This window comes from Rattus norvegicus, chromosome 14 (genome assembly GCF_036323735.1).
Source record: "Rattus norvegicus strain BN/NHsdMcwi chromosome 14, GRCr8, whole genome shotgun sequence".
In the NCBI taxonomy this organism is placed as follows: domain Eukaryota; kingdom Metazoa; phylum Chordata; class Mammalia; order Rodentia; family Muridae; genus Rattus; species Rattus norvegicus.
Genome location: NC_086032.1, coordinates 79,048,123 through 79,070,294, shown reverse-complemented (window position 1 = coordinate 79,070,294; position 22,172 = coordinate 79,048,123). Strand labels below are relative to the sequence as shown.

General features: G+C 47.4%; 1 protein-coding gene and 1 long non-coding RNA gene across 10 annotated transcripts in view; one reads left to right on the top strand and one right to left on the bottom strand.

The window, feature by feature from the left end:
- The window catches only part of Afap1 (actin filament associated protein 1), a 113,072-nt gene that overhangs the window by 10,738 nt on the left and 80,162 nt on the right, over positions 1-22,172 (top strand). The window lies entirely within an intron of this gene.
- On the bottom strand, positions 18,316-20,642 carry LOC134481856 (uncharacterized). The gene is made up of 2 exons (XR_010057717.1): positions 20,584-20,642; positions 18,316-18,887 (listed from the first exon to the last, which is right to left on the bottom strand). It is a non-coding gene; the product is annotated as an uncharacterized LOC134481856 (long non-coding RNA).

Here is a 22,172-nt window from a genome sequence, read left to right as displayed (position 1 = left end):
GAATGACTTGACACTAAGCTCGTTCTCAAGGTAACTTGCCACTTCCTTTGGATGTGTGCAGGAGGCTGTGTTCATTGTGGAGGAGCGTGTTTATTCACAGTGTCACCATAGAGTCTCCCTGGACCATCCCGGAAAGCTCATTCCTATTCTGTCGCATTCGTAGTTCACCTGGATTTCCATGGCGATGCCCAGGGACTGAATTCCTAAGGAAGGAACTGCTAATCGAAGGGTGCGCACATGCAGGGTATTGATTGGCATGGCTGGATTCCCTTTACCATTCTACTTTATTCTCCGTATGTGTGACTGCCTGTTGCTCTTCCTTGACCAAATGTTTTATTCTCTGTCACAGGCAGGTGGAAAAAGGAGGTGTTACCACAATTGGCTGGGTCTCATAGTATGTGTTAGACTAGGCCCGGAGTTTGTTTCATAGTTTCAGAATTTGTTTGCTTCCTGCACTGCTACATTGTTAGACGGATACATTGCTGTGACTGGTCAATAACTCCTGAGTTTACTCACATTTATTTATTTAATGATTGATTTTGTGTGTGTGTGTGTGTGTGTGTGTGCGCGCGTGTGTATGTGTGTACATGTGTGTGCGTATGTGTGTGTATGTGTGTGTATGTGTGTGTGTATGTATGTGTGTGTATGTATATATGTGTGTGTATGTGTGTGTATGTGTATGTGTGTGTGTGTGTGTGTGTGTGTGTGTGTGTGTGTGCGTGTGCTCATAGATTCATGTGCATGCTCTCAAGTGCACAATGTAGAGACCACAGATCAACCCCAGGTGCTTCTCAGGAGTCATCCAACTTAGTTTTGGAGACAAAGTCTCTCATTGAACCTGGGGCTCACCAATTTGGGCAGACTGTCTGTCCTTTAAGCCCCAGGGTCTTTCTGTCTCTACCCTAGGCACTGGCAGCTGTAATCACCCTGTCTTGTTGTTATTGTTGTTGTAAGAGTGTACCATCACATGGGTGGGGGAGATGGAACTATGTCTCACCCCTGCCCTCATCCCCAGCTTGCATGGCTTTCCTGGCTGAGCTGTTTCCCATTCCCTCTCCTACAGTGCAAACTTCAGGTGTAGACACTATTTAAAAAAATTTTTTTGTGTGTGTGTACAGATCTGAAAATGCACTTCTACTCATGAGACAGTGGGGCTGAAACACTTGTCAGTGCAGGGGGACCAGAGCCTGGGGCTCCCCAGCCCTGAGAAGTCTTTCTGAGACAACTCGATTTGCTGTGGCTGCACTACTGTGCGCTGCTTGCCCGCCTGGCTTCATGTGGCAGCCCCTGTCTGAAAGGCATGACATCAGTTTTTGCCACTCAGTATTTATAGCAGCCGGAGCCTCCCCCATGGGTCACTTGTGGTTTCTTGGGGGAAATTGTCTGCATCTCTCTTGTCCAGTCCAAAATTCCCCGTTTCAAGATGTTGCTGATTTTTTTTGTACACTGACAAAGAGGCATCACAGGTAGGTGAAGCCGGCTATGAGGAGGCTCTGCCATGTGACGGACGGGTGATTCCTGGTAATGGGGCCCAGGAAGACTCGTGAAGGTCGTGAAGGCTGCTGTCCCTCCGACAGTCTCTTTCCATGCTTTAAAAGGCATTTTTTAAAAAATAAATTAAAAATCAAACAACTGTTTTGTTTGCCAATCTTTGCTGATTATCTGAACAGGAAGTAAGGAAGCTGGTACGTGGCTCCAGTTAAGACACTGACAGCTGTAATCACCCTGCCTTGTCAGTCTCCCTGCCAGTCCTCCAGTCTGCCTGAGGCAGGTGACATTTATCCTGCTAACAATTGAGGCAGTGTTGTACCCTTGTGGTTAAAGGAACTTCCCAGCCCCATGGTCAGCATGTGGCACCGAAGGGTGCAATCCCATAGGTCCTGTTCCCCTCGCCCATGCAGGTGGAGGCCGCGCTGGCTATGAGGTCGCCAGCATTTGGAGGCAGGCTGGAATGCACATCACCCTCGACACTGGATAATTGCATCCTGTTTGCTGCCTCCCTCTGTCCTTTTCTCTTTCGATGTTGACAGCAAGCCACCCTATCTTCAGAGAGCATGAAGCCTCTGAATTTTCAGGGTTCGTCTGTACACTTCGTAATGAAATGACACAACCTTCTGACAGCAGCTCCTCGCCATGACTCCTGTGGGTTAAGTGGGTAATTAAACCCTAATGAATAGATTGTTAAGAGACTACAAAGATAGATACAACCCAGAAGAAAAAGAACTTATAAATAACGGATTAAATAGAGGGTTAGTAGGAACAGTATATAAATAACTCTCGAAATTCAACAGTAAACCAAACCAAGTAGAAAATGTAAAAGCAAGCAAGCCAACAAGCAAAAAACCAACAACATCAAAAACAAACCAGGAAGAGCTGGTTGAGTAACCCATAAGCCCACAGAAGACACCCGCCATGAGCTCTCTCAGTGAGAGAGCCCTTGCCTGGTATGTGTGAGAAAAAAAAAACCAAACAAACCAAAAGCAAAACCTACAAGACAGTAACAAAAGCCTTCATTGTTAGATACCGTTAATGAAAAAAAGTGTAACAGTAAATGCAGTGGGAGATTGGGTCAATGTGGGAAAGCCCTTCAAAGGCATGGTGGTAGACTCTTAGAAATCTAAACCAGGAAGCATATGGACGTGCGGTTGTGCTTAAGGGCATTTATCTCAGAGAAAAGAAGTTACTGTAGGGGCTGGAGAGATGGCTCAGCGGCTAAGAGCACATGATTGCTCTTCCAGAGGTCCCGAGTTCAATTCCCAGCATCCACATGGTGACTCACAGCCATCTGCAATGGGATCCGATGCCCTCTTCTGGTGGGTCTGAAGACAGTGACAGTGTACTCACATACAATAAATAAAAATCTTTAAAAAAAAAAAAAAGAAGTTACTGTAACTGGAAAACCTGTTCATGTATAGATGTAATTTTATTCTGGAGGTATTCAGGATGGCATTCAAGGGGAATGATGAGATGAGGCAACCATGGTCCATGGAGATGGTGGATGGGAGATGAGTTCCCCTGTCTTTCAAGTCAGAAACCTCTGTCATTTTAAAGATGATTTAGTTTTAAGTGTGTGTGCGCGTGCATGTGTGTGTGTGTGTGTGTGCGAGTGCGTGTGTGTGTGTGCGCGCTCGCGTGTGTGTGTGAGGATGTGTGTGTGTGTAAGGGTGTGTGTGTGTGTGTGTGTGTGTGTGTGTGTGTGTGTGTGTGTGTGCTGTCCGAGGAGGCCAGAGCTGTCAGAGCCTCTGGAGCTGGAGTTAGATGGTTACGAGCTATCTGACCTAGGTGTTCGGGTCGGAACTCAGGTCCCCTGTAAGACAGTATGTGCTGTTCGCCTCTGAGCCATCTCTCCAGCACCAGAAACCACTTCATTCTTTTGTCTCCTTTCCCGTCTGTGTTTGATTGGGCTTCTTGTTATCTTTCCGTTAAGACACCTTTTAAAGGATGCATATGGCTGTGACAGCTGACATCACTGTCTCTCCACCTCAGCAAACACTCCCCACACCCCTCTGCTCACTGCACTGGAATGATCTGTCCAAGACACAAATGAAGGAACCTTGGAAAATGGCCTGTGTGCTTTTCCAAATACAGTTGGAAATGTATAAATTGCTTTCTGTTAGGAAACTGGAAGACATGTGAGAGGTTTTTGTTTGCAGTTTTAAGGTCAGGGAGGACTCCTAGGCCCACAGGGACTGTGTGGCACATTGGCAAAGTTTTGGTTGGAGAGTCAATTGATCTCTATGTCCTGATTCAGTAAGAGGGGAATTTTATTGGAAAATGCACTGAATTTTTGTGAGATTGACATTTTTTATTTTCAAAGTTATTTTATCTTTAATTGTGTGTGTGTGTGTGTGTGTGTGTGTGTGTGTATGTGTGTGTGTACACTGCATGTGAGTGCAATGCTTTCAGAGGCAAGAAGAGGGTGTCTGGTCCCCTGGAGCTGGGGTTCCAAGCAGTTGTGAGGTGTCAGATGTGTGTGCTGAGAACTGGGCTCAGGTGTCCTTCAAAAGCAGGAAGTGTTCTTAACTGCTGAGCCATTTCTCTATCCCTCTCGGGTTTTTTTCCTTGGTGAAATGAGCTAAGGAAGTAGTGTGTCCCAAGATGTCACAGGGAGAGCAGGTGAGCTATACTGTGGCATCGCCTGGCAGCCTATAAGGCATTGCGTCTATGGGGAATACAGCTGTGTAAACAACTTCTTTGGGACTTGAAGAAAGCACATCTGTAACTCTGCCCGAAGACCTGAAAGAGACGGCATGCATGGTTCATGCCTGTGCCCCCCGGGTGAGGTCCAGCCTGAGTCAGCCCGCTTAGGTCTTCATGGCAAGTTGTATTAACCTAGGACACCTGCCCTGCCATGGGAAGGAGGCACTTGCTCCTGCCTGCGTGCAGTAGGGTGTCTCCTGTGGAGAGGGACAGGAATGCACATCGAGACTCTCAGAAAAAAAGCCTTCTGGTCTTCCTGCATCCAAGGCAGTCTGCATGCCTAGGAGGGAGGGCAGGAGTGAGGAATCACTTTCTGGTAACCTGCCAAAACCTTCCGCAGCCAGTCTGCTCATACAGTGACCTGCATGACAAGTAGAAGACTGAGAGACAGATGGACCGCGTCTGCTCAGTGCTTTATGGCTTTTGTGGCCTCAGAGCAGTCAGTGACAGAACTGCCAGCCTGCTAGCTTTCTGGGGAGTGCTGGGTCAGCCAAGAGACTGAGACAGTGAAAGGAACACAGGTCCCTTCTCACTGTGCTGAGAGTGACTGCTGTCAGCAGGGGGTGGGGTGGCCCTGGGGCATGGGGTTGGGTGGGGGGCACACCAGAGCACGCTCTTCTTATATTAATATGTCTCAGCCAACTCAGGCTTCATCCATTACAGCAAAGGGCTCCTAGAAAGATTAGTGACACAGGAGGAGTTGCAAGGTTTGCAAGAAATTGAAGGCTTGAATTGCTGTTAGTGGAATGCATTTAGGTGTGAAACACCTTAAATGTTCCTTCGGCTAGTGTGCGTGCATGCATGCTTGTGTGTGTGTGTGTGTGTGTGTGTGTGTGTGTGTGTGTGTGTGTGTTCTCACTTCCCTTTCCATCTCCTAGGGGTAGAAACGGGGCCCTATGTTACTTTCCTGGTTGGTCACTGAATTCCTTCAATTGCATTCTGTCCCTGGGGCTTGGAGCAGAGCTAGTAATGACACTGAGGGAGTAGAGCCAGCAGAGCTGGCTTCCTTCGTGCTGCCGTCCTCCATTTCCACTCGTCTGAACCGTTACCGTGCTGTGGGGTGCGTGTAGGCAGTACACTTTCACTGTGGTTCAGACACGAATTTCCTCTCAGAATTCCCCGGGCTCAGTTAGTCCCCAGGCTTCTGGCAGAGAGCAACAGGAAGTATTTTGTGTAGAAGCCTACGCCCAAATCTCTCTTCACCTGCAAGTTTATTTGCTTTGGACGGGCATAAGTCGGGGATCGAAGTTTCCTTATTCTAAAGCAGAGAGTATAAACACTCAGCTGTTGTCACAGGGTAGAGGCCGCCTTGTCTGAACCTGTTTTCTAGTGCTCAGAATCCCAAAGAGTGTGTTGACCTGAGCCAAGTGTGTGAGTGTCTGGGGCCAGGGCTTTGCAACCCTGGCTGCACTGGGGATTTCTGAGCAAAGCAGGCTTGCGTGTATAGCAGGCCAGCTGTGCTACGATCTCTGAGAGCGGAGTGCAGGGAAATGTCACTTTTGGGGGGGTCTCTTGATTGTTCCTGTGTACAGCAGAGGCTGAGAACCCCTGGTCTGAGATGAAGTGGTGTTGCAGGTAGGATCGGGGCCCAGGCTTTCCCCTGCTGAGCCTTGCTTCTTGCAGACAACAACAAACAACTTTGACTTTCCATCTCGCTAGAATCTCCCTTGAGCACACTCACCGGCCTTCACTCTGTGCTGACCCCTCTCCCACCTCTCCATGGAGCAGAGAGCTGTTAGTTAATTTTGCAAGGCCACCATACATCTCACTTCAATGGAGCAGGAGAGCCTTGAGTATGGAGTCTCCAGCAGGAGACTGAAGTCTTGTCCCCCGAGCCGTGTGGGACGGTTTAGAAATAACGTCCTTAGCAAGAGCTGGTCCTGAGCATCACCAAATGCCATGTAATTACAGGGTTTAAGCTCATCCACCCGGATTGACTCCATCTATGAAATGGATAACGGACTGTTGCTGCCCAACAGGATTGTCTGAGGATTTACCTGCAAATGTGTACAAACTGCTCAACTCAGCGCCAGCACTAGAAGCGCTCAGCGAGGGTGTCATGGCGCCGTCACCTTCCTCACCCTCGTCAACAAACATCTTGAGAATTTGTTGTAGCTTGCTTTCTATTGCCGTGATGAACACTGTTGGCAAAAGCAACCCGAGGAGGGGGAGGCTTACATTTCTAGGCTAAAATTCATCACTGAGGGAAGTCAGAGCAGGAACTCAGGCAGGAACCTAGAACAGAGAGCAGGGAGGATGCTGCTTACTGGCTCGCTCACTGACTCAGGGTTAGCTAGCTTTCTTCCATAGTCCAGGGATGGTGCTGCTCACAGGTCAGGCCCTCCCACATCTGTCATCCATCAAGGCAGCCTCCCATAGACACAGCAACAATTGGATTAATGCAAACAAATGGGGTTCCTTCATTCTAGATGACTCTACTGCGTCAAGTTGACAAGGAAAACCTAACAGGGCAGAGGAAATAAACTTGTCAAAGATAACACATCCTTATCTCTTGAACGATGAATGTTTTTATTTTAAATTTTTTTTTTTGGTTCTTTTTTTCGGAGCTGGGGACCGAACCCAGGGCCTTGAGCTTCCTAGGCAAGCGCTCTACCACTGAGCTAAATCCCCAGCCCCTTATTTTAAATTTTAACTGGTAGCATTAGTTTACTACTAAAGTTAATGTGCCCCGGAATACCTCGAATTTCAGATGGATACATCCAAGGATTTTATAATTGGGCCATTGCTACTAAAAACTGACTTGACCTTGGTGAATGGACAGTCTGACACTTGGTTCCTTGCTTTGCTTTCGTCTCCTGTTCTTTATGGCTGTGAACTCGTTGACCATTGTCTTAGTCAATGTTCTATTGCTGTGAAGAGACACCATGACCATAGCAAGGTAAGTAATTGAGGTTGGCTCACAGTTCAGAAGTTTAGTCTATTATTATCAGGGTGGGAAGCCTGGTGGCATGCGGGCAGACATGGTGCTGGAGAGGAGCTGAGAATTCTACATCTGGATTGGCAGGCATCAGGAAAAGAGAGAGAGAGAGAGAGAGAGAGAGAGAGAGAGAGAGAGAGAGACTGAGACTGGATCCAGCAGAGCATTTTAAACCCCAGAGCCCCTCCCCAGTGATGTATTTCCTCTAACTAGGCCACACCCTCTAATCCCTCTCAAGTAGCACTACTCCCTAATAATGACCAAGTCTTTAAATCTATGAACCTATGGGGACCATTTCTATTTAAACCACCACAACCATGATTCCTGGAACCAAGGGAGTCAACTGACAGCAGCATCCTCAGTCACTTCGGGGACATGCTTCTCTGCAACCCGCAGACAGTGTTTCTTTAGGCGCTGCCCAGTACAGGTGCCTCTCATCCAGCCACACTCCTATGTTCTATCAGTTCTCTCATCAGCCCTTTCTCTTCCTAGTCCTCCTCAGTGCATCGACTCTTCTTGTACAGGGATTGCCATTCTTGACAGTGCTGAATTCTCAGCACCTGGCAATGGCTAGCATATGTTTATGTGTTCGCTACATGTCTGACATCATTTTCTAGCAGGTATACTTCAAGTTAAGCTGTGAAATGTACAGTGATAAAATGTAGCCAGTTACAGTATTTGGGAGGCATAAGTCTTTCCATTGGAGCCATATGACCTGCTCAATGACTGTGGTGTAGGTAGGATGGGCTGTTGTCTGGTCTCTTCCCTCCTCCATTAGAAGTAGTACAGTATTATGGCATATGCTCCAAGCCAGAGTCTTGCCCCGCTGTTGAATTGGCTCTGTCCTGAAGCCAGGCTGTTGCCTTTATTATGTGGGCACTATATACTCAGCTGTGGGGGGAGAGGTTGTGTGTGTGTGTGTGTGTGTGTGTGTGTGTGTGTGTGTGTGTGATAGTCAAGGCTCTTTTTGTTCTTTAATTATTTTATAAAAAGTTTTCCTTATTTTTATGTGTATGAGTATTTGCTTACATGTATGTACACATGTGTGCCTGTGAAGGCCAGAAGCATTTCCTGGAACTGGTTGTGGGCTGCCATGTTGGTCCTTGGAACTAACCAAATTCCTCTGCAAGAACTAATGAGCCATCTTTTCAGCCTCCCTACCCCTTTAAAGAGTTACTTATAGATTCTGTGTATGAATATTTGCCTGAATGTTTATTACCTCACCATGTGTGTCCCTGGTCCCTATGTATCCTGACTAGTTTTATATTAACTTGACCACTACCTCAAGTCATTTTGGGAGAGAGTCTCCAAATTGGAACAATAACGCTATAAGATTTGCCTATACACAAGTCTGTACTTCATTTTCTTGATTGATGATTGGTGTGTGTGGGCCCAGCCTGTGGGCAGTGCTACTCCTGGGCTAGTGGTCTTGGGTGCTATAAGAAGGAAGGCTGAGCAAAGCCAACAAGCAACACTCCTCTATGGCCTCTTCATCAGGTTCTGCCTCCAGGCTTCCACCCTGACATCTCTGGATGATGGACTAGAAGCTGTAATATGAAATAAACCTTTTCCTTCCCTAAGTTGCTTTTGGTCATGGTGTTTTATAATAGCAACAGAAATTCTAAGACATAAATTGGTGCCAGGAGTGGGGTAATGATGTGATAGACTTGATCATGTTTTGGGAGGATTGTGAAAGGACTTGGGGGCATGGAGCTGGAGAAGCCCTGAATGTTGGAGCTTAATGAGCTGTTGTGGGGACTTGGAAGATAAGAATGCTGAGAGCAGTGCAGATGGTGGTGTCCTGCCTTGTGAAGTTTCAGAGGGAAGCAAAGAGTCACAATTTTCATGTAATAATTTGAATTAAGAACCACTAAAGTGAAACCTTTTCTTTATTGGGACAATCTGTGCTGGTCAGTTGGGGCTGAAGTAAAGTTGTGATTAAGAGACAAGCATCATTGAGGCAGAATCCTCTGTAAAGTGTTTCCTTAGAGTCATCACATAGAAGCAATGGTCCATTGTGGACCAAGGTTGTACCTTGTTTGGCAGCTGAACTTGGTAGTGGAAAAGTCACCCAGCTGGTGCTGGTTTACAAGGCATGAAGGGCTCATGGAGAACAGCTGAGGTTTGGCACTGTGTGATAGACTGGAGTCCATAAAGAGAGCCCAGGAGAGGCTGTTGGTCAAAGAGAAAGCCAGTAGGCAGCACTCCGCCATGACCTCTGCATCAGCTCTAGGTTCTTTCCCTGAGTTCCTGCCCTGACTTCTCTTCATGAAGGATTATGACCAGGACATGTAAGCTGAAATAATCCCTTTCCTCCTCAAGTTGCTTTTGGTCACCGTTTTATCACAGCAATAGAAATTGTCACTAATACACCATGGAAGCTAAAGAGGGTATCAGTTCTCCTGGAACTGGAGTTATGGGTAGCTGTGATCTCCCTGATGTGATGCTGGGAACTGAACCCCAGTCCTCTGCAAGAGCTGCACGTGCTCTTTAGCAACAAGCCATTTTTCCAGTTCCGATTATATATAATGTGTGTGTGTGTGTGTGTGTGTGTGTGTGTGTGTACACTATAGCTGTCTCCAGACACACCAGACACCAGACAGAAGAGGACATCAGATCCCATTACAGATGGCTTGTGAACCATCATGTGGTTGCTGGGAATTGAACTCAGGACCTCTGGAAGAGCAGTCAGTGCTCTTAACCACTGAGATCTCTCCAGCCCCCATTCTTTTTTTAAACCCTCAAGACTGATGTCTATCTCCCCTCAGAAAGGACAAAGGATAGAGTGACCAGAGAGTTGTTTTCTTCATTTACTTCTGGACTTGGAAGCTCACTCTAGGGCAAGATCATCTTCAGTGAGCTGGAGGTGGGCGGGTCTGTTGAATTGTGGCGTATGTGGTTGTCAGTTGAATGTGTCCTGCAGGGTGTGGTTGAATGAGGTGATCTGGAAAGAAGAGGCACACTCCTAGCTTACACCTAGTGCATCTGAAGGGAAGTCATTGAGTCTTTTCATGGTAGGCGGTTGAAGGATTTCAGCCATCTGCTTCTCTGGTTGCCCTCGGGAAATATAATGCTGTCTTGTGACATCATGATGTTCTTTGACCTTTGCTAGGGGCTAAAAGCTTCTAATGGTGAAAAGCTTCTTCTTGCTTCACAGGGTGATAAGTTTGGTTGACACCGGGAAATAAAATAAAAACAAATTTAAGAGACTCATGAAAATTAAGCAGTTTTTAGCACACCAGTCTGCAGAGACACCAGCTGAAAGAAAAGGGTCAAAAACGGCCACTGTTCTGAATATGGCGGAAGTCCTGACTCTTCCCCCACAGGCAGGACCTGCCCTACCCCCAAATTCCACATCCTATTGGCTTAGGACACAGCCTGATCTTATGAATATGCAGCAGGGCTCAGGACCATCCCTTTCTCTGAATCTGGGCTTGGTTGCCAGATGACTTATAACCTCCTAGTCTCAGAGCTTCCAGCCAAGGTGGAGAGACACAGTGCCTCTTGCTCCTGTGTGAATCTGATGAGCTCCAAGAGCACCCACCCCGTGCTGAGAACACACTGTAGCTATCTATTTCTTACAGCATCAAAGCCAGCAGAAAATGATGCCTCTTCTGCTGAACCCCTCCTTTTTGAGTGGCTTCTTGGAAGGGTGAGGCGGCGGAAGGAGGTGGGTGTTGGAGTCCTCCAGGCCTCTCGTGGACCACCATGCTTGGCTACGTGCACAGTTACATGCTGCTTTGCTTTGTCTGAGAGAAGAATACTCTGATCTTGTCTCGCCCCGTTGCTATTAATGGCAATGGTGATTTCTTACAGATTTTTAAAACCCAAGATCTTATCTCCTCCACCACCAGCAGAAGGCAGGACAGGCCTCCTCCTCTCTACATGGCTTTCCTGTGGCTCACTGCAGCTGCCAGAAGCTGTCCTGGGGGAGCTTGGAATGAGGCTTAAATTTGGCCTGAATTCCTAGGGCCCCAGCTTCTTAGAGCCAAAGCTGGTGTTGCTATCAACCAGAGGTTCTCAACCTTCCCAATGCTGCGACCTTTAATACAGTTCTTCATGTTGTGGTGGTCCCTGACCAAAAAATTATTTTATTGCTACTTCATAACTCGTTTTGCTACTGTCATGAATCATAATCTGGTATGCAGGGTATCTGATGTGTGACCCCTCTGAAAGGGATGTTCACAACCCACAGGGTGAGAGCCGCTGCTTTAAGCAGTGGGATTGTAGCTGAGTGATCCATCTCTACTCAGCCCTCCCAGAGCAGGAACTGCTTCTTTAAGGCAGGCTCTGTAGTCCTTTGCATTTGCCTTAGTGCCTGGCTTGGTCCCACCAAGAGGTGGATGTGGCATCCAATCTACAAACAAACAAACAAACAAACAAACAAACAATAAGTTAGTTAGTTAAAGGTATTTTTACATGGGACATTTTGGAGGAAAGAAAACAAGACAAAAATCCTTCTTTCAATAAGCTGACCTGTTTGTCCCTTGCAATTCAATTTCAGCTCAGAAGAGCAGCTGTGTGCCCAGAGGGCTTGGGTGGGACTTGAGCCCATGGCAGATGAGCTTAATTTGTAGTCGTGTGAGTGTGCTTTCCTTCTGTGGGTTTATTAGACCTCCCTTCCAAGTGGGGTAGGTGGCTCTATAAAAGTCACACTGTCGTTTTGAAAAGTATGACACTAATTTTATGGGATGATCTCTTGAAAGACGACCTGCCAGCAGCTGAGCACGGTGCTCCAGGCGCCCAGCCTTGGATTCCTGCCTTGGCAGTTCAGAGGAGAGAGGCCTCGTAGGGTTGTGAAGGAAGCGGTTCGGTTTTGTGGGCCGTTGGTTCTAGTCGTTAACCTGAGTCTAGGTTGTGATTCCTTCCAACATTGAGGAGCAAAACTGGTGTGAGGCTAGAGGGTGGAGGAGGGAGGTGGCTCTCACTGCTGGGAAGTCTCCAAGACCCTGTGTTCGTTGTGCTTTCTTAGGAGAGGTATTCCAAGGGTCAAAATGATAATGTCTGGGACAGGGCTTTGTCCTTTTCATTCAGGAAAATTCCAAACCTACTTGTGCCTTTGAAGCCTTTTTATGTAAAATCAAACCCCACACTGTGATGTTTTTAACTGGTTTGATGTCATTCTATGCCGTGAGCACTTTAGTGTTCTGTGATTAGCCTTGATTTACAGGTAAGGAGTTGGAGGCACAGGACAGTCAAGCGCCTTGCCCAAGGCCGCAGAATGCCTTTTAAACAATTATGTATTCATTTATTTTGAGACAAGGTGCCATGTAGACCAGCTTGGGTTTCTATTGCTATGAAGCTAAGGCTGTCCTTGAACTTCTGCCTCTCTACCTTTCAAGTTCTGGGATTATAGGCTGACGCTACTACAAGTGTCCTTCCATTGTATTAGTAATAGACGAATGGTAATTATAGGTGCGTGCGGAGCACAGCGACATTGCAGCTTGTGTGTATAGCAATCAGATCTGCACGGCCAGCTGGTCTGCACCATGGACATGCCACTTCTTTGTGTCGAAACACTCAAACCCCCCTACTTGGCTGTTTTCAAATGCTAAGTTGATTGTTATCAATGCTGGTGTCCCAGAAACCTCAAGCAATAGTTCTAGGATTCAGAGCCAGGCTTCTGGCCCCAGCTGTCTCCACCTCTGAAGCAGCCTCCTCCTCACTTACCGGCCCTGCCTCCTGGATCCTCTAAGACATAGCTGACCCTTGAGCTGTGGGCCCGTTCGTTTCACCCAGTCTCCAGTCTCCTGAGTCTCCCAGGCCTGACCTGATCACTTGGTACATAGTCAGCACTAATGAAAGGCTATGTGAGGGATTTCGAATATTGACAATTTATTGCACTTAGGAGACAGGCAGTGTTTTCCTCCCTTTCATGATAAGAAGATTATCTCTGCGTGTGGATTCATGGCTAACACTTGGGGCTTCTTTATCTCAGCCGCATCCACCTTTCCCCTGAACTCGAAGGAAGGCCATCTAAAATCCTGGTTTCTTATGCAGGCCATCAGGAGGAAGCACTTAGAAGGGCTCTGTGGTCTTAGATGCAGGGAGGTGTGTACAGAACTGTGGTGCTGCCCACCTTGGGTCCCACAGTGGAGGTCTGTGTGTTGAAAATTCCTCTACCTTAGAGGTTTTCTTTGGGATGGTTGGAAACCTCCATAAAGTTTGCTGTTCACCTCTGTCCTTGCACCTCCTGTCTTCTATCCCACGTGACTCTCTGGTTTCTTCTCTAGCATCCTTATTTTGCCTTCTTCCTCTCTGCATTTCCCTGATGTCTTTTTTTCTTTTTAAATATAAGAATTTCAATCTTCCTGTGCAAAAAACATATCTTAGACTTGGCTTGCCATTTCTTAGTTCTTAAGGAAGCCTGTGCCTATTGTGAGAAGGCTGGAGGCAGATGAGGTAAGGAAGACAGGGCCGTAGGCACGAACTGACACGAGTGCAGGGGTCCTGAGTCCTCACAGCAGAGGAGCCCCATCCACTCGAGCCCTGCGTGGGAAGTGAGTCTCTGGCTGTATCTGGAAACCTGGATTGGGGAAGGTGCCTCATCTGACTGGAGGGAGGGGTTCTCTGTGCCTCTGCTGGCTGTGTAGACATGCAGATCTTGCCCACACTCGCCTTCCTTTGGGAATCTGGAGTTTTGGTACATGTTATATAAAGCGCACCCATGTGAACTACACCCCCACGATGACCCTGAGCTCTTGAATCACTACTAGGCCCTGCTGGAATATCTTCTGTGTGCTGTCATAGCTCATTGGTAGAGGGACATACATGTCTTTTATGATCCCCTTGTGAGAATGTTCTAGAAGCTCATTCCTGGTTTCCTGAGGATATCCTATACCTACCCTCTGCTGATTTTGCATTGAATCTCTTCGCTAAGAATTCTAGCCTGGGTGATCATCTGTGCTCGCCAGGCAGGGGTGTCTGTGGAAGGAACACTGTCCTGGGTAGTCTTAGAGACCCCGACAAAGACATTTTCCCTTTTGTGCCAACCAGCTAACACCATTGCCACTTGCATGGTTGTTATGCTCACGTCTTCAGGGTGCCTTCACTTATGCGTTTCCTTGTTTCGTTTATTTTAAGTGAAATGTACAACGGGCCATCTAATCTCGCATAGTTACAATCACAGCTCAGGAAATGGGGAGAGAGAGGAATGATGTTTCACGGGTGTTTGAGGTGGGAGAGAAGCTGCCATAGATGGAGTCTCCGGATGCACAGGATAAAGGGATCAACACCAGGAAGGGAAGGCAGAGGAAGCAGCTGGGGCAGAGGTAGCTGTGGTCCATGACAAGGACAGAGCCTGAGCTTGCAGCTGTGGCTAGGAAACCTGTTCCCACCAGTGTGTCACCACACAGGCCAACGTGGCTTAGCCCTGACCCTTTCTTCACTCAGGACAGGGAATTGGTGGCTTTGGGAGAGTGTTACTCATGCAGTGCCCAGCATGGCTCTTAGCAGCCTGTCCTTCCTTGTGAATGAATGACATAGCCTTACCAGCCACCAACAATAGTTACTTCTGGATGCTATAGGGAAACAGGGCTGAACATCTGCAGACATGTATCGTGAAGGGGTCCTGGTGTGGAAGCTCATCTCTCTGCATTGTTCTGGGACTGTAGGGGGTGTCTGAGGGATTGTGGAAGTCAGCAAGCAGAGAACAGGTCATCTCTGGATCTTCCTCACTTAGGTGTGTGTGTGGTTATTCCTAAATGCACAGAAAGGCTCCTGAGGAAAACTCAGCTTGCTGTGTGCATTGGTTAGAGATTATAGAGAAGATGCAGTTTCACTGTATGCTTTTGAATTTTTTTCTCTATTGTAGTGGTTTGAATAGGTGTGGCCCTGTAAACTCGTGTGTTTAAATGCTTGGCTCATAGGGAGTGGTACTATTAGGAGGTGTGACCTTATTAGAGTAGGCATGGCCTTATTGGAGGAAGTGTATCACCGAGGAGGTGGGCTTTGAGGTCTTATACATACTCAAGCTACACCCAGTGTGACACACAGTCCCCTTCTGCTGTCCGTGTAGAAGTCTCAGGTCTGTCTCCAGCACCACGCTAGCCCGCGTGCTGCCGTGCTTCCTACCATGATGATAACAGACTAAATCTTTAAAACTGAAAGCCAGCCCAAATTAAATGTTGTCCTTTTTAAGAGTTACCGTGGTCATGATGTCTGTCCACAGAAAAACCCTAAGACATGTATTATTTATTATGAATTACTTTTAAAAAAACTATTTTATGTGTTCTATTTTTATGTATATGGGTGAATACAAAAATAAAGAAGGAAGGACATGACTGCTCCTAGGTGTGGTGAAGCAGAGAGTTTATTGTAGATAAAAGGCAGAGCATAGCCAGAGACAGAGGCATCTATCTGGGAGAGTTTAGAATGGACGTGACCAGACCGAGCTGGGCCTTGTGGGGAGATGGGGAGGGGAGAGGAACTGTTGACCAAGGCGGGCAGCCTGGGCCAAGAGACTGGTCAAGAGACCAGAAGAGTAAAGGGTTGGCAATGAGGGGCAGGTAACCAAATGGCTGGATTGTATAGAGAAGAAGGGCAGCCATCCCCTTACCTGGAGAGTTCAGGGTCAGGGGCATATGCCAACAAGACCCTTAAACTGGTAGGGGCAGAGGGATGCTGGGAGAACCCGGTGCCCAGTGTCCACTTTGCACCTCAGCAGTTTGTCCTGAGTTTGAGGCCTAAGATGGGAGTTTTGCCTGTGTGTTGCTGGTGCACTACTTATGTGTCTATAAAAGATGCCAATCCCTAGGAACTGGAGTTAGAGCAAGCCGTGAGCCATCATGTGAATCCTGTGAATCGAACCTTCATCCTCCAGAAGAACAGTTAGTTCTTTTCATCTCTCCAGCCTCTGGTAGTGGTTACTTTTATGTTTGGTTAACATTTGTAACTAAAGGAATATTTTGTTTTTGACTGTTTTCCAAAAGATCCTAGCAGGTGTTCATAGATGACTTCCTTTTTTTTATATATATATTTTTGGTTGTGAGCCTAGCCTTTAACGGTTGAGCCATCTCTCCAGCCCGACTTCCTTTTTTTTAATGGGCCTCAGTTTTCTCATCTGTAAATGGGGAATGAAATGCCTCACTGACACAGAACTATGGTGAGAACTAAGGAGGATGAAGTGCTGAGCCTGGCACGGTGACTGCTAGCTGGCGGGACTATCCCAGGAACACTGACAGATCTTTGCGACTTCAAGTAGTGCGTCTGTGATGGTTAGTCTCGGTGGTCAGCTCGACACAGTTGGGAAGAAGGACCCTGTGATATTTTCTGTGTCTGTGAGGCAATTTCTGAATTGCTAACTCTGAGTGGTGCCACCCAGGAAAGGTGGACCCTGGGGTGTTTTAAGAAAGCAGGCTGAGAGGTTAAGAGCACTGACTGCTCTTCCAGAGGTCCTGAGTTCAATTCCCAGCAACCACATGGTGGCTCACAACCATCTGTAATGGGATCTGATGCCCTCTTCTGTCTTGCAGGCATATATACAAATAGAGCACTCATATGCATAAATAAACACATGAGAGAGGGGGGATGGAGGAGGGATGGGGAGAGAGCAGACTGAGCCATGGGGAACAAGTCAGTAAGTGGTGTTCCTTCATGCTTGGTCTCTGCTTGAGTTTCTTCTGCCTTGAGTTCCTCCCTGATGGATTGTGATCTGAGCTTGAAAAGCTAACTAGGACAGTGTCCCTAGACTTGTGCCAAGGCCAAGTCGCAGTCATCGTGTGGCAGCCTGTGGTTCCTGGTGGGATGTATGCACCCACTGCTGCACAAGGACGACTGCTCGGAGTGCCTGGGTGCAGGTGCCCTGGTGTAGATGGCAACCATGCTGGAGGGCCTGATGGGCAGCTGAGATCCTGGAGCTCGCTGGCAATGCTACGCTACCTGCAGCTGAACGTCTGCAATGATGCAGAGCTCAACAAGCTGCTGGGCAGAGGGGATTGCCCAGAACGACCGAGAGCCACCATAAAGGGAAGGGCAAGTGAGGCTGCTTGGCAGAGACTTGACTGTGTAGTGTTGAAGGTGCTTGGGGCTTTCCCTTTGCTGCAGATTTGAGCTTCTTTTGGGCCTGACAACTTGGGCAGTGGATTCCATTCTCTGTTTTTTTTGTTCCTTGTCTGTAGGATGGGCTCACTGGTGCTTTAATGTTGCTGTGGGGAATTCAAGGATGCAAGCTAACATGAAATCTCATTGAATGTGACAAGACAGACCAACTCATAGCCAGCAAGCGTCTATATGCCTAACAAAGGACTCTCCTGTCTTTGTGGGGAGCAAATTCCTTCTGTCTCCTCAGCTGTCATAGGAAGGATGCAAGATTGCTTTGTGGCATCCACTGCAGGCCCTGGCTCCCCTCTCCTAGATTTGGCAGCTGTCACATATTGCCATCACAGCAGAGCCAAGTATAGGGACAGCTTGCCTTGATTTACATTTTCGGGTGTCGGTGCTATTTATAAACAATTAAGAAAAGATGCGGAAGCCTGTTTATGGCGAGCTGGCAAAGTCAGCGAAACGCGGAGAAATCTGTTAGTCTGCTCGCGTGTGAGCACTAAGCACTTAAATAAACATGCATGCTTTCTTGCATTTAAAGTTTCCTCTTAAAAAATGACATTCTGGCATTGGCCAGATGGTTTACAGAGCCTTGCCCTAAAAGGGCGGCAGTATGTCTATCAGATATCTGAAACTTGAGCTGTCTTAAAACAGCTAACTGTGATGTCTCCCCAACCTTTCTGGCCACTTAATGGAAAGGAGTACACAATGGAGGGGAAAGGGTGTCACCTTACAAAGCCTTCATGGAGTGGTCTTCCAATGTCTTTCTATTTAAAAGAGGAATATTATTTTTATTTTAAATTCTGGGTTGTGGGGTATGCATGCGTGCGTGCGTATGTGCATGAGCATGCAAGATCAGAGGCATCAGATTCCCCATTTGGAGCTAGAGTTACAGGCAGTTAGGATGCATTGGATGTGGGTACTGTGAACTGAATTCAGGTCCTCCGCAAGAGCAGTTCGTGCAGTTAACCGCCAAGCTCTCTCTCCAGCCCCACCTCCCTTGTTAACATCTATTACCCTGGACAGGCAAGGGACTTTGTTCCCTACTGTGTATTTCTCTGCAGCCTTGATCCCCGGTTCTATATTTTGGTTGGTCTGTCTCTACTTGAAAAAGAGACTTCTCACTATATAGTCACTGCTGGGCACACAGACTATTTAATAACCATTTGTTGAATGATTTCCTGAATGGACTGGAAGAGGCTTGTCCTTTCTTCGGTCCCTTTTAACAGGTGCTATTCCTCGATCAGAGACTATAGTAAGTTGAGGCCCCCTCAGGTCACTCTGGGTAGATGACTCTCCTCAGGTGTTTAGCTGCAATTGTGTGGCTCTAGAGTAGAGATCTAGAGATAACACCCACCGAGAGGAAGCTGTGGGTCACAGGAGGCATGTCACATACATGTGAGTCAGTCACAGCCTACAGCCATGGGTGGAGGTCTCTGTACTCACAGAGGAGTGACAAGCAAGAGCCAGCTTTGCTGCTGGTCACCTGGGTACAATTCTGGTCTTTTGTTGTTGTTTACCACGGAGCTATGTCCCCAGTTCCCAAAGCTTCTCAGCCTCTTGGCTTTCGCCACACTTCCCTGGTCATGCACTGTGCTGTGGGCCATAGACGCAGAAAGGAAACTTGCCAGCTAGAAACGGCCACACGTCTTGGGTCTCAAGAAGGCAGTTATTTTTGAAGCCCTCCAATTCCACTTTTCATGCACACCTTATCAAGAGACAAAACATAGAAAGACTTTTTTTTTGTTTTGTTTTTTCGTTTTTTTTTCTTTAACATAGAAAGACTTTTAGAAAACAGGAAAATTAATCAACCCAGAGTATTAGAGTGTGTGTTTACTCACGGTCTAGAATTGAGGTATAGTAGGCTCCCTTCTAAGATGCAACTTGAATCTGTTAGTTACCATGCTGTGGGCAAAAGTGACTGGTGGCCTTAGAAGGGCAGATGCAGCCTTGGCTCTGTCTCAAGACAGCGCACGCTCATTTTAAATTTGCATGAGGGAGAAGCAGATGGTGTGGTGAGTGACTGGTCAGATGTTGATAGCTTTTTCCTTCTATGCCATCACCCTGGGAGTTGGGACCAAGAGCTCACTGAGAACTGATTATCATTCATCCCCAGCCAGCTGGGTTCTCTTTCATGCCTGGCTCAGGAAGGCTGCTCTTTTTACAGCCAGTAAAGGTGCATTGTTGATTATCTTGGAGTCGTGAAGATTTTACTTATCCTACCCCAACCTTTAGAAGCAGAACTGAACTGTCCAAAGGTGGTCCTTTATATTGTTTTGTAAAACCTGGGTTTTCTTTTCGTGTTTAAATACGTTGAGATCTTCTTTATAATTAACTGAGTAGTTTGTAAGTTTAAAAAGTGTGTGTGTGTGTGTGTGTGTGTGTGTGTGTGTGTGTGTGTGTGTAAGCCAGAAGGAACGTAAGATCCCCTGGAGCTGCAGTTACAGGCAGTTATGAGTTGCCCAATCTTGGATGCTGGGAACCAAACTCAGGTCCCTCTGCATGAGCAGAAGGTGCCTTAAACACTGAGCCATGTGTCCATCCTCATCCAAGTGGTATTTGACAGAATGAGAGGATGGTTGAGAAGGTCCTTTCCCTTGCAACATCTCCAGGATGCTGGGACAAGGGAGGAAGAGAGGCCAGAGAAAGATAGTACCTGCAGGATTCTGAGTTCTGTGGACCTTAGTGTCTCTGTTTATGTGGAGAGTTCAGAATTTGTATCTTTAAAGGTAGAGCCTCTTTTAAGCAAAGTGCTTGGGGCCAGAGCACTTCAGAATGTAGTGGTTTTGTTCTGGGTTTTGTAGCATTTGCCTGGATGTCACTGATCAAACCAAACATCCCTAATGCAGAACTCCATAGTGGAGTTGCACAAAGTTAGAAAAGTTTAGGATCTGGGAACATTTCAGGTTTCAGAGTTCCAGCCTTCTTTTTTTCAGCTGTGTCTAGGAAAATGATAGAGCTTGAAGGGACATTTCTGCTCATCCAGTCTAGTCATGCAGGGTCTCATGGAGAGGGCACGTTTGGCATGCTGCCTGCCTGGGGTGAGACGGCTCTCCCTGCCCCAAGTCTGTCCTGGATGGCACTGTCTTCTCAGTCCTTTCCCACTCCTTCCCACACACCCACGTGACATCAGGGTACGTGGTTCCAGAAGGAGCTTTCTGCAGCTCTGAGACTGGGCTGACAGAGGGAAGCATTGCCTGGGGTTGTACAAATAGGAGCTGAAGATAATGGCCCTGGCGACGACCTAGTCAGAATACTCTGGTAGAAAGTACAAGCGTATGACATCCACGGGTTGAATCAACAGGAATTTGGAGAAGTCTGGGTTCAGAAGGCCTCTTAGCTTTATCAAGTTTTACTTTACACCCTGTTGGGTACACTTGGATTGCATCTTTGCTAGTCAGTACCTTGTGAGCAGGCTTCCAGCTCTCTTCCTCAGCAGTGGGCCTCAAACTGCATTCCTCTCAGAAACTATTCTTGGTATAAAGAGAATACTTTCACTATCAAGGGGGAGGGCAGTGCTAAGGTCTGGGATGGACTCCCAGCAAAGGAGCCTGACTGCAGCAAGCTTTAACCCAGGCAAAGCTGTTGGCCCACAAGAGCAGAGCTGGGAGCCGAGACTCAATTCCTCAGAGACGCCGGTGGTGTATTTGGCTTTTGAGCCAAGCTATTCCATAGTGTTTTCCTCTGCCCGGGACTCATGCTTCTCCAGGCTGCTGTGCCACATGCCTCTGCCATCCACTCCTGTGCGTCAGTGAATCCTTGCGTTGTCAGACTGTGGCAGCTGGGATGGAGACTGCAGCTCCTGTCTTTCCCAGGTTTTTAGTTGTTCTTAGGGGTTGGGCTCTGGTTCCTGTTGGTTGAAGGTCTTCTCTCAGAAGACATTTGTGCAAGGCATGCATACTTCTGTGAGGTGCACGCTTAGTGCTGTTTAGGCTGGCATGGTTAGGGCCAAGTGAAGGGGCCGGTGGCGGTTGGTGACAGCTGTCTTCTTCATGTGGAGAAGACTCTCTGTGCTGCAGCGCTCACCAACTCCCTCCCCAGCCTGGTCATTTTCCTCCCATCTGCACATTTCGTCTTTACTTGGTGTCCTTGGCCATTTTGACATTCCGTTTCAGGCCCTGAAAAAGAATGGACATTTTAGACAGGGAAAAGACCATAAACGATTTTCTATGGTGGGCGGGACGGGCGCACTCTGAACATGTGGCTGAGTTATCTCCTACTTCTCTCAGATCGCAGGGTTTCAGGGCTTAGTGATAACTGGAGTCACTGAGAATGCTATTCTTGCAGGATTTACTCAGTGCCACTTTATTAGGAACACTTAAGCTTCCAGCCGAATAGATTTGTGGGTCTATGACTACAAGTGGAAGGGAGGCGTGCGAGCGTGAAGACCGTTCCAACCACGGAGAGTGAACACACATCTGGCAGACTTTTTGCCAGATTCATTATTAATCATGGAGGTAATGATGAGTTCTTAAGCTTGACTCCCCCACCCATACTCCTTTGGCTTTCCTTGGAGATTCCAGGCTCTCTTATGGCCGCTCCCAATCAGCTGGAGTTTAGGTAGGTTGAAACCTACTAACCATCTTGCTTTAAGCCTGTCTCACCCACCCACTACTCCTTCCTGGTACTCAGGCCCAGTTTCCTGTTCTTTAGCCCACTTCTGCTGTCTGCTCTTAGATCCCCTGGGGTTCCAGACAGGCTCTAGCAGGAGCTAGAACACACTTATCTGGGGGTTCAGAAGGAGCAGAGACTGCTTAGTTTTCAGACCATGGATAAAGATGAGGTCTTGGGCTGTGGATGAAGGCCTTTTTTGATGTCTTTCCTTCTTGGAGAAAAAATAATTTCTGTTCCCATTCTGTTTCTAGCAGGAAAACTCCAGGTTGCTGTTAGTGCATTTTCCGTGAGGGATTATTGACAGATGAAGGCATTCCCCACTCAGACGTAGTTTATCAGGTGGCACGTGTGATCCTGTTTTTAGTATGGCCTTCATGGC